Source organism: Lissotriton vulgaris, chromosome 5, assembly GCF_964263255.1.
Source record: "Lissotriton vulgaris chromosome 5, aLisVul1.2, whole genome shotgun sequence".
Lineage (NCBI taxonomy): Eukaryota > Metazoa > Chordata > Amphibia > Caudata > Salamandridae > Lissotriton > Lissotriton vulgaris.
The window spans coordinates 2,018,727,190-2,018,740,146 of NC_141693.1; positions in this window are offsets into that span (position 1 = coordinate 2,018,727,190).

The following is a 12,957-nucleotide window of genomic DNA, read 5'->3' on the forward strand; positions in this document are numbered from 1 at the left end:
GAAGACATGTAGTTACTTCTTTACCCGGTTAAAGTTAAACAGAGCCTCAGCATCACAAAATGGATGCTGCTGCCATAGGCACGAGTCTGACCTCCTGCAGCTGGATGAACTCCGGCAAGGGAGGCCTGGACAATAGGTTTCCTGTTGAGGGAGGTGCTAGCACCTCCCCCGACAGCCTGTAGTGTATTGGGGCAGGGTGGGTTGAATGGAAAGATGCTTTTTCAGACACTGCCTGGGGCACACAAGTTGCTCCATGCATAGCCCGGTTCAAACCAGTTGCTGGGGCACTCCAGCCTCGCTCTGGCGTGAAATTGGACAATGGGAAAGGGGTGTAACCACCCCCTTCTCAGGGTCCATCCATAGGAGGGACCTAGCAGGTAATCCAGCCCCTTAAATCAGTATAAAGATAGGAGCTGTGTCTAGAGACATTAGATTATCCTGGACTGAAACTCTGAAACGAAACTCTTGGACCTTTGAAGTTCTATACCGACTAGAAGACTGAAGACATCTCCCTTGTGGTCAAGGAGTGACCACCCTGTGCAAACAGGCACCACCAGTAACTTGCCGGTTTGCGTTGTTGACGCTCACGCCGGAACCCGAAGACTCAGCGACTCAGGAACTGGACTTCCAGACTTCTCCGACTCTGATCCACATCCACAGCAAAGCAGAGACCCGTGGTGGACACGAGAGGCGTGTGACCGGACACCCTGGACGACCTGCTCTTTGCTAAATCGTGCCGCTTCTGAGGCATCCTCGAAGTTGTGCATTGGGGTTTGAGAAGCCCAGACCCGAGCAGCATTTGCACCAAAGCTCAGCCCTCCACACTTCCCGAGTGCTGCGTGGGGCCTGCTCCTGCATTTCAGCTTGAGTCTTCTTCCCGGTTGCTAGCCCGTTGGTTAGTGAGCCCTCTAAAGACTTCCTTTTGAAACTACACCGCTTGCCTGGTTTCTCCAGGCTTGCTCCAGCTTCCCTGCGAAGGAGAAGCTCCCCAGACCTTGTTGGACTGAACTGAAGCCAATCTTCCCTTCCTGCGTGGATTGCGTTTGCCAAGGCTTGTTGGGTCCAATCCGGATACCAACACCGCAGTCAACTAGATCCTTCGTGGGACAGTTCGAATCCAGCTCCTAGTCATCGTCGACGCCTCCTGGTCTTCGTGGCTGCAGAGACAAGCTTCACCTTCTTCACCCAAATCAGCTTGACATCGCCTGGTTTCTTCCTGGTCACTGGCTAGTGACCCAGACTCTGTCCCCTCTGCTTTCAGGTTCTTCACATCTTCGATCCACCTTTGGATCCACCCGGACACTTTTCTCCTGGTCGCCTGCAGCACTTCTTTGCAGCTTTCCATAGGAAACAGCGACGAAACCCGATACGAAAAGTCACCTATGCACCCGGCTCCCCTGGGTGAGGTAACCCGAGTACTCCGGTGCTTCCGTGAGTGTTGACTCTCGAAGTGTCCTAGTTTAAAAGGGTTTTACCGTAGTCAATCCGGAAGTGTCCTTAATCTACTACTTTGTAACTTTTACGTTCCCATTATAACTCTATGGTAACTCGTGACTGTGTTTATACACTGCACGCGTCTCCCGTGGGCCTCCTACTTCCAATCCCTTGGTTGTCCAGTGTAGCCCCAGCAATTCCCTACGCTTTAGGCCTATTCACTATTCCTGAAGTCGTTCTTATACCACTTACTTAGCATATGGTTCGTGAGGCCCCTAGGGCAGAATTGGATTTGTGCAACTTAAAGTATGCTTAATGAGTAACTTGTGATGTATCTCGATCTCTGAACTCATAAAGAGTTCAGAGGGGTTGTGTTAGTAATAAATACTTATATATTTTGATATATACCATGTGTGGTGTCCTTTCATTTGGTAATCAAGGGAGTACAATTGGTAAAACAGCTTGCTTCACATGCTCTCTGAAGTTTTAGCCTAAGACTACTGGTCCATGCTACCACTAGGATAGCTGATCTTTAAGGTTGACTTTACAACCACCATCATAAGGGTTGTTTATTCTGGTGCAAGGTGCCCAGTAGAATAGTGGACATCATATACCAGACTAACTTCTGACAGTCGCCTTAGAAGATTTAGTCAGGTATCTGTGTCAGTTTATTTGTAGTTCCAGACTTCCTGAAGGCTCACGCTTTAGCGGGTAAGCGAGAGACTAATTAATTTTTGAATTCCATGGCGAGTTCTCTATAGTTTCTTTTTGAATTGTCTAACTCGCAAATGACAAAGACTTAAGAAAGAAAATTCCTTGACTATATAAAAGAGACTTTGATTAATGCAAACTATCGTCTGGCATTGAAGGGAAGACAAACCTTCCAGCTTATTAACAAAGACTCAACATTGCATGCTCTGCTAAAAAGACTCATTTCTCTGAATGTACTAACTCCGAACTATACAGGGACTAAAAAAATTCTCAACTGGCGCTCTGTTTTCGAACTTACTGTAGATAAGAATATATATATGCTGCAAAGCTCGTCTTTTCCACAACTTCTCCAAAAGACTTGCAATAAGACGAGGTAGACCCTGTTCAGTGCTTCTTTTTGGTTTATTTTCAAACTAGCAGCCCGTCCCGACGTTGTCCGGGAGCAATTATGCTTCAGGGCCCCCGCCCGCCCTGACGTTGTCTGTGGGTCCCCCGGAGCCTTCCTCCATATATTGCAGTTACTTTGTACGCTTTTGTAACCTGCACACGTCACTTTTTCCTCCTGTAATGCCCAGTCTGCTACCTTTTGTAACGCACCTCTCACGATTGTCATTTTAGCTTTATAACGCACCTCTCACGATTGTCATTTTAGCGCCGGTCACCGCTCCTCCTCGCCGCCGCTCCTCCCTCACGTTTGCTTTGTTATTTTGTTCACTTGTGGCGCTCACGTTTGCTTTTCTCTATATTGCAGTTACTTTGCACGCTTTTTACTCCTGTAATGTCACCGCTCCTCCCCTCCCCACCGCCGCTCCTCCCTCACGTTTGCTTTGGTATTTTGCTCACTTGTGTCGCTCACGTTTGCTTTTCTCTATATTGCAGTTACTTTGTACGCTTTTTACTCCTGTAATGTCACCGATCCTCCCCGCCGCTGCTCCTCCCTCACGTTTGCTTTGGTATTTTGCTCACTTGTGGTGCTGACATTTGCTTTTCTCTATATTGCAGTTACTTTGTACGATTTTGTAACCTGCACACATCACTTTTTACTCCTGTAATGCCCCGTCTACTACCTCTGGCTGACGATTGTCACTTTTGTAACGCACCTCTCACGATTGTCATTTTAGCTTTATAACGCACCTCTCACGATTGTCATTTTAGCGCGGGTCACCGCTCCTCCCTCACGTTTGCTTTGCTCACTGCTTACTTGGCGCCCTACCTCATCCGCTGCTCACCGCTCCTCCCTGTCGCCGCTCCTCACTGCCTGCCCGCCGATCCTCACCGCCTGTCCCCGGCTCATGTCCGCTGTCACTGCTCCTCCCCACGCTGATCTCCGCCGCTCCTCGCGCTCGTGTACGCCGATCCTGATGTCAGCACGCACGTCGCGGCCGGCACTACTTTGAAGGGACTACTTTTTTTTTAACATATATTTTTTAAATTACGTATTTATTTTTAATTTATATAGCGTATGTACATCTGCACACCCTGAGGATTACAAAGATGTATAGGGTGTGTGGATTGGCGCTGTGGTTCCTGAGTTTACCCGCCTCAAAGCCTCAAAGTTCTTTCTTTATAATAGTAGTATAGATTAGCTCTCTCCTAGGCGAAGTAGCGCCTCGGGTCATTTGCGCGCTATATAAAACCACAAATATAGGTACATAGGCAGTACCTCTTCCCAAAGCCTCAACAGGGTGCACCATTAGCGAACATATGTACGACCTACGCCTAGAAACATCTGAGTACCTTTAATATGTGCACATTTTCATAGCTATGGCTATTTAAAGTTGGGAAGTACCCCACTGGCCTTGCCAATATCTTACTGTACACATTTGCCGCCTTAAGGGTGAAAAGTCTCTATGAAGTTCCAGGGAGCACGCCTATTTATCAAGGAGTCAATTTTGTACATTGAAAAAGAAGTCGCCATACATGCATTCATTTCGTAAAGTGATTTACATAAACTTGACTATCTCTTGTGCTCTGAATAACAGTTCCTTTTACTTCTAAACTCCATGTTACTCATTTTATTGGCCTCAGGATCACGAAGAGTTAACCTGGCTTTCACGGGCCTTTAATATGTAACCTGCAAAGTTGAACAGTAAAAGGTGCATAAACCTACCCTGCTACCTTAGTGGCACAGATAATCTTACACTGGGTAGCATCCCTAGAGCCATCACCTCCTGTTAAGGCATGATAGTGGATTTTAGCCAGATCTAATGTTTTCAGGCACAGTACTTAACACGTTCCACCTCGGTACCGAGCTTGCACTCTAAAAAATAGATAAACAAACAACCCCAACCCAACTGAAAGGAAGTAACAAACCTTGAATCACATCTCTTCACGGAGCCACATGGAGAAATGCACAGGGCTGGGGGCCTGGGAGATTCATAGAGTGCAGAATGGGAGGGAGCGTTAAATCACAGAGGAAATAACTTAACTGCAGTGACCAGTACTGTGAGGTAAGGTAATTCTAAGGTGCATTATTACACTTCTTCACTGGTTTAGAGCCTTGGAATGTGGCATTACTTTGGGAATTTGTGTCTGTAAACAGAATCTTGCATGCTCTTTCCTTTTTCCTTACTCTTGCCCCACCACACAGAGGCGTCATGAATGCCTCACGTTGGCAGATTGACCATGGGTGGGTGTCAGGAGGGAGATTGAAACATATTTAAATTATAGCACTGACTGGCAACACGCTGCATGTTTACTGAGGGATATAAATGATAGAGTGCACGCCTTCTTGCAGCACTCTCATTACCCAGTCCGAGCCTCCGAACAAAGGTTATCTAAAATGCGGGCCGGGACTACTCATCCCATAATGCCTCAGAATTATCACACCACTGATCGGAGGCATCGCATGTGCCGAAATGAAAGTAAATGTTTCTCCTGACGAACATGAGCACAGCACGAACTCATTCCTGTGGCGTGTTACTGAATGAGTAACGTTTTTCACTTAACCGATCATCTCTTGAATCAACATAACAATCACCAGCCCGGACTCCCCACGGGCTCCAATACATGAAATCAAACAGCAATGGCCAGCTGTAATGAGCCTGTCTCTACTCCTGCAGCCGTGTGTTACCATGAACCAAACACAAAGCGGGGTTGGGGAAGGCCAATATGCAAAACATGTGTTTAAGCCCCACAGTCCTCACCGCATATCACGGTGCCCAGTCACCATGAGCCCCACCGGTCTTCTGAGCAGGGCATATCGAGACAGGGAGAGGACTGAGCCCGGTGCTGAATGCCAAGTGACCTCCTCGCTGCAGGGCCACTGCCTCCCACTCCGTGTTCAGGAAGTGTTGGGAGCATAAATGATGTCATCACGCAGACGTCGCGGCCGGCGCTACTTGCAAGGGACTACTTTATTTTTATTTCAAAATTTTTTAAACAACGTATATTTTTTATTTTTAATAGCCTATGTCCTTCTGCTTGCCCTGAGGTTTTCAAAGATGTCTTGGGTGTTTTGATTGGTGTTGTACTTTTCGAGTTTACCTGGCTCAAAGGACACAGTTCTCTCTTTATAATAGTAGTATAGATTAACGACCATACCATCACGACGCGTTTCGGCAGCTCCCTGCCTTGATCACATGACAACAATGTCGTGAGATACACCCTCTTTTAAAGTGACAGGGCTTCAATAGACATAGAAGAATTATTCAACTATACTTTTTCTATTCACGTTTTTTACACATTTCAGTTATATGAAACAATGTATTGAAAAATCATAGTAATCATTTCATGCTTCAAATGCATTAACAATTCAGTCTGGTTATAAATGTAAAATACCCTTTCGGTTAAATGATGCCCGCTACCATTTCAATTATACACATGCGTTTTGTTTAAAACAAACATACAAAATTGATAAAAATGCTTCGAATGCATTAACAGTCAGATCTAAATACATTTTTTATGATAGCCGATACCATCTATCATATAATTCCCTAAGAACATTAACCCATACGTGAAAAAATGTTTTTGTTTTGTGAATATTATTCTCCATAAATGTCTAATAAACATAATACAAATGTGCATCCCCAGAACCCTAAAAACTCATATCTCCTAGTGTTGAAAAGAAAATAACCTTTTAACCTAAAATCCATTAATTACTATGCTACAAGTGACACCTTTAGTGATTACTTTGTACTTTAACATATATCTGAGGCATTACTGCAACCAATAGCCTAATTTTACATAATGGAACAAATTTCACAGAGACAATATTTGAATGAGATGTAACATTTGTAAGGTCATTCCCGCAATCGAAAAACCAATATTCTGTTGAAATACTAGTCAATTCATCCATTTGATAAAATACAATAAATAGTTATTATATATATGAGAAAAACCTCCTTTGTATACAAAAATATATATATATCAAAAATAGATAAATATATATACACACTGCTATAATACATCTCCATTAATAATAATCCTATAATGTATAAAAAAGCTATTTAAAATATTTACATAAGCATATTTCATGAACAATTGATCTTTTTTACCTAGAACAATAAGGACATTTATTAGGAACAGATTAGTGCAATTTGAAAGTCATAGTAAACCAAATATATATGTGCATGCACATGCCTCTGCAATGCCAAAGCATGTACATCCGCACCCACATCCACATATAACCACAATGTTTTGCAGTGTACTGATAGTCATTCACCCTAAATCTAATTGTTTTTTACTGAGGGATATTATTCCAAGTATGTATATAGATCCTCACTCATATTTAAACCTTTAGGCTGTTTGGTATCTAATGTTAATATGTAGTGAGTTTCTAGTCGGCGTAACATTCCCTCCCTGTCCCCACCTCTTCTCTGTATAGGGACTGGGTCAAATAGAAACTATCTCTTAAATCTTTGGGGTTCCCTCCATGTGTTTCTTGGAAATGTCTTGCTACGGGATAATTAGGGTCTTTGTTATTGATCACCCTATTATGCTGCAACACTCTTATATGACCTGGTAGTTTAGTGCTGCCCACGTATCTCAGATTGCAACTGCATTCTAGTACGTAGACAACATATTCACTTTTACAGGTTAAGTGATATTTGATGTTTGGGGTTTTGTGCTGAAGGCAGCCATGTACGATGTCTTATTAATACCATGTGTACAGCTAGGGCATTTATAGAATCCCTTACGAGCTAATGGCCATCCTGGTTTTTCCTTGTATTCAGGACTACTTTTTACTAGGATGTCTGCCATGGAGGTTGCCTTTCTATAGGTTATTGCAGGATATTCCGTGAGACATTCACCAATTACAGGGTCATCTTTGACTATTTGGCAGTTGCGCTGGATAATTTTTCGCAGTTCTCTGTGCTGTCGACTGTATGTCATGATACGTCTGGGTATATCTTCTAGGGTTTGTGCCCTTCCATTGTTCTCATCTACCATAGTATCTGGTGTACCTAAAAGATCTTCCCTACATTTCAGTCTCGACTTAGCAATTGCTGTGTCTATTGTTTTTGCACTATATATATATATTTTTTTTTTTAGCAACGTCATGGAACCGACAAGCGAATAAAGAAAGTGAATACCGTGAATTTTGGTCCGTGCTCTGTGTTTCTGCGCCAGCTGGGAGTGAGTGACGCGCAGGAAACTTTGGTCGGTAATATATATATATATATATATATATATATATATATATATATATATATATATATATATATATATATATATATATATATATATATATATATATCTATATATATATATAGATATATATATATATATATATATATATATATATATATATATATATATATATATATATATATATATATATATATATATATATATATATATATATATATATATATATATCTTCATGGGAGTAACGACAAGAGGCAAGACAGCCAAAAAATGAAGAACATCCACACAGTGGTAAATTGATCTAATTTGATTTTATCATTAGACCAAATTGAAGTTCTATCATTGGGATTGACATTTTGCCCATCCAGTCACTTTAATTACACGGATGGTAGAATTGATTTATTTCATTTTGTACGGAAATTGAAATTAAAGAAATGGTTTCATAACAAAAATGGTTTCATAACAAAAAACCCATGGGAGGGGCAACCTCTGGAGACAGTACAGGAGTTGCTATTGGTGACATTAGTCTTTTAAAAACTATGAATTGCCTAGGTTCTGATACTGAGGTTATACCAAGTACCATTGAATGTCTATCTGATGAAGAACTAAGTTTTGACTGTCCTAGTGGCAGCGGATTCAAGTCAAAGTCAAGGTTTTTACCACAAATTCACAGTGACATTATTGATGAGTTTGAAAAGGGTGTGATCACTGATTTCAAAAAGTTAAACAAAGCCTGTAAACTCGAACATGACAATTTAACTAGACAACAGAGAAAAGCCTTGGTTGAATTAAAAGACAATAGCAATATTGTAATAAAAATGTCAGATAAAGGCGGCAATGTTGTCGTATGGCCAACTGAGATGTACCTTGCAGAGGGCAAAAGACAGCTTGATGATAGGGAAAATTATGCAATTAGTTCTAGAAGTTCTTATGAGAAGAACAGTTTAGACTATCAGATACAATTGCAGAAGTGGAAACAAGATAGCCTACTATCTGATGACGAATATAAATTTTTGAAATGTGACCACCCCAAACTTGCAGTTTTATATCTTTTACCCAAGTTACATAAAAATGCAAATGTACCTCCGGGGAGACCTATTGGCAGCTCATATGAAAACACTTCTAAATATATATTTCACTTTTTAAGGTCATATGTGGAACAATTACCATCGTATCTTCAAGATACAAGAGACTTTTTGAGAATCATTGAACCTATACAATGGGAAGATAACATGTGGCTTATGACATTGGACGTAAATAATTTAGGTGTGGCGGCTAATCAACATTTCTTAAAAAAATTGAGATGTTAAATATCTAATGCACACTAGCATGCTTGTCGAAATGATGCACACCTGTCTTTCCAGCAATTACTTTTTGTTCAATCACGTGGTCTACTGCCAGGCTAGGGGGACTGCGATGGGAACCTGCTTCGCCCCCAGCTACGCAGGTCTGTACCTGGGCTGGTGGGATGAGCAGGTGGCCAGTAACATCTTGGCCTTTACCCAGAACGTAGTCCTCTGGGCCAGGTACATAGACGACGTGTTTTGTCTGTGGAGAGGTAGTAAAGAAGCTGCATTACAATTTGTCACCGATCTGAATCAGAATGACTGCAATCTACAATTCACTAGCACTATAGACAGTCTATTGAATTTTTGGATGTACAGGTGTCAGTTGAAAATGGACGACTCATTAGTAGGCTGTTTCGCAAGCCGACGGCAGGCAACAGCCTGCTACATGCGTCGAGTTGCCACCCGAAAAACTTGATTTGCAGTATACCTTTCGGTGAACTATTGCGCGCTAAAAGAAACTGTGGAACTACTGCAGACTTTAACAAAGAATTGTGTGTGATAAAGGAAAGATTTAAAGAAAGGGGCTATTCAGCAAAAGTGGTTGAACAAGCATGTAATAAGGTCAAAAACGTTAATAGGAGGGATCTTGTCATCCCCAAACCACCAATTGATAGTGACGAAGGACCAATTAGATTTATCACCACCTATTCTAATCAGACTTGGCAGGTTAGAAAAAGTCTAAAGAAATTTTGGCATGTGCTTAAGCTAGACTGTGCGAAATCTCTCTTTTGGCTGCATATAATAGTTGACGTATGAGAGATCAACCAGCGCCTACACGCTAGTACACTGATTCGCTATCACAAAGTGTCGAGAATTCCGAGAGGATTACGTATACCACTGACGTCCACTTTGTGCAAGAACAATATTACATTTACTGAAAGGTGGTACGGAATACTTAACAAGTGTTCACTTGACCTTATTTTGCTCATTGTTGAAGAACTTTCTAAAATGCTAGAAGACCTCACTACAGAAGTAGCGCAGCTCAAAGATGAACTTAGTTCCAAACTCACCGGAGATGAACTGCGTCAAACTTTGGAAGACATAAATACTCAATTGGAAAAATACACAAAAGAAATCAATGAGCGCAAACTGCGCAAATTTAAACGGGATACCGTAGACTACAAACTTGGGGAGGTATATAATTGGGCTGAAATCTATGCGGCCAGACGACAACAGAGAGCACAGTACAATAAATCAACTGAAAGCGATACATCTTCCTCAGATGGCTCTACACGCACTCAACAATCAAGACAAGACACAAGACAACCCGCACGTTCAACCCCACCGCAACAAGGAGGCGGCCCCTCTAGTCAACTGCCTCGAAGCAAGGCATCAACCAGCCAACCCACAACTCAAAGTACTGGACCAGTGCCTTTTTTAGGGGTAGGCACAGATGCAACCGGAGATCCCGGAGAACACAGTTCAATAGAGCAACAGCGTCCTATTGCCCAGTCGACGAGGAGCCACAGAACCTAATTATAAACATTTCTAGCACAACCATCTCTTCCACCCAAAACAAGGTGTTGCAAAAAGGTCCCCACTTACAACATGAATGATCTTGAAACACTAACAAGCTTGTACAAATGCATGCGAAACCTACGTCTACGGCATTTCTTTTCCAATGTTTGTCCAACCTCTACAACTACCGAAGAAAATACCATTTTGAATTTACGTCCCAAAAGTACATTCATGGCCCCGGTGAGCCATAAAACTCTGGATATATTTGAAGCTCTAGTACAGAAAGATCTAGAAAAGATTCGTCAAACCCCTGTACGACACAAATAAAATTTAACTAGACATGAAAAAATTGCTTTGAATCAATTAGCTACCAACAGTAACATCATGATCTGCCCTGCTGATAAGGGCGGCTCCTTGGTCATCATGGACACCCAATTCTACCTTGACAGCGTGAACAAACATCTGACAGAGACTAACACCTATATGGAAATAAATTCTGACCCTACCAAAGAATACGCTGCCATCCTCCAGATCCTCGTTGACAAAGCTGTATCTACAGGAACCATCACTACCAAAGACCGCAGTTACCTCATCAAGTCTCATCCCAGTGTTCCATATCTGTATATGATTCCCAAAATCCACAAACACCCGACGAAACCACCATTCAGACCCATTGTCAGTACATGCAACTCCATTCATGAACCAATTGGCACCTACATTGATCGTCATCTACAACCTTCTGTGAAACAAATGGTCAGCTACCTTCAAGATACCACAGATTTCCTTTCTAAACTCAGTTCCGTCATCATTGATCCACAAACACCTGTTCTGCTATGTACTATAGATGTGAACTCACTCTACACTTCCTTCCCCCACAATCTAGGAATTCAAGCCGCGGAGGCGGCTCTCCTCAAAACTAACAAACCGCGTAATCTTCAAGTTTTCCTTATGGAACTCATTGAATTCACCCTCATGCACAGCTATTTCAGATACTGCAATACATTTTACAGTCAACTTTCCGGAGTAGCTATGGGCAACTGTGCTGCCCCAGCATATGCCAACCTCTTTATGCAGGATTTTGAAAATGAACATATTCTATCTGTACCACATTGGAAGAACCATCTTCAAATCTACTATCGTTACATTGACGACATTTTTCTAATATGGACAGGCACGGAACAACAATTGATTTTTGCTATCAGTCATCTAAACAGCGTTAATGAAAGAATCCAATTCACACATCATTTCAACCATACCAACATAGCTTTCCTGGATGTAAATATTACCTTGAAGGATCACAAACTTGAAACATCCATATACATCAAACCCACCGACCGGAACAATTATTTACATTACTCCAGTTTTCACCAACCCAGCCTTAAAGCCCATCTACCGTACTCACAACTACTAAGAGCTAAAAGAATAGCCTCTACTGAAGACTCATTCAGACAGGATAGCACTAACATTATGAACAAATTTTCCAAAAGGGGTTATCCACAACGAATCATCACAGCAGCTTACCAACGAGTGACATCTATTGATCGTTCTACATTATTGCAACCCAAATCAAAAACAAGGTCGGACACACAACCCAACGTGTTTGTTTCCAAATTTTCTACAAAAAGCTACTTAATCAAAAAAAATAATTAAAACCCACTGGCAAATATTGCAACTAGAACCAGATTTCAACAACGTATTCAATGACATGCCCATTTTCGCTTACCAACGATACCAGAACTTACGATCACTAATAAAACCACGCAACATCGAACCTGCAATATATAAAGGAACCATTCCTTGTCACAATTGTCAAAACTGCCACAACATTATTCCAGGGACAAATATCAACCATCCCAGTTCAGGCAAACAGATTTCACTCAAAACCAATGCAACCTGTGATACCACAAACGTGGTATATCTCTTAAAGTGTCCCTGCGGATTACCCTACGTTGGGAAAACGGAGCGCAAGATAAAGACACGTTTAAATGAACATAGGAGCAACATCAGAAACAAAAATCTTAAATATTGCGTGCCCGCTCACTTTACGCAGCTAAACCACAACAACAGTCAAATTCGTTTTCTTGTTCTTGAAACAGTTGCCAAACCGGAGGGCATTGACCCCAAAAAATATTTACTACAACGAGAACTATTTTGGATCTTTAAACTTGGTACGACCGTGCCAAAAGGACTCAACGAACGTCTGGAATTTAGCAGCTTTCTTTGAAAAACATCATACTCTGGATTGATATATTGTCTGCTGGTTGTTCAACATTTTGTGTTTGCATATACTAATGTACTGTTATTCCCCTTGTTTATTTTGGATACAGATCCTTGTTTTTATCCACATGATATTCTTAATTTTATTCTCTCTTTTATATTGCAGCCCTTTTAGTACCACATCTATTCTTCATTTTCT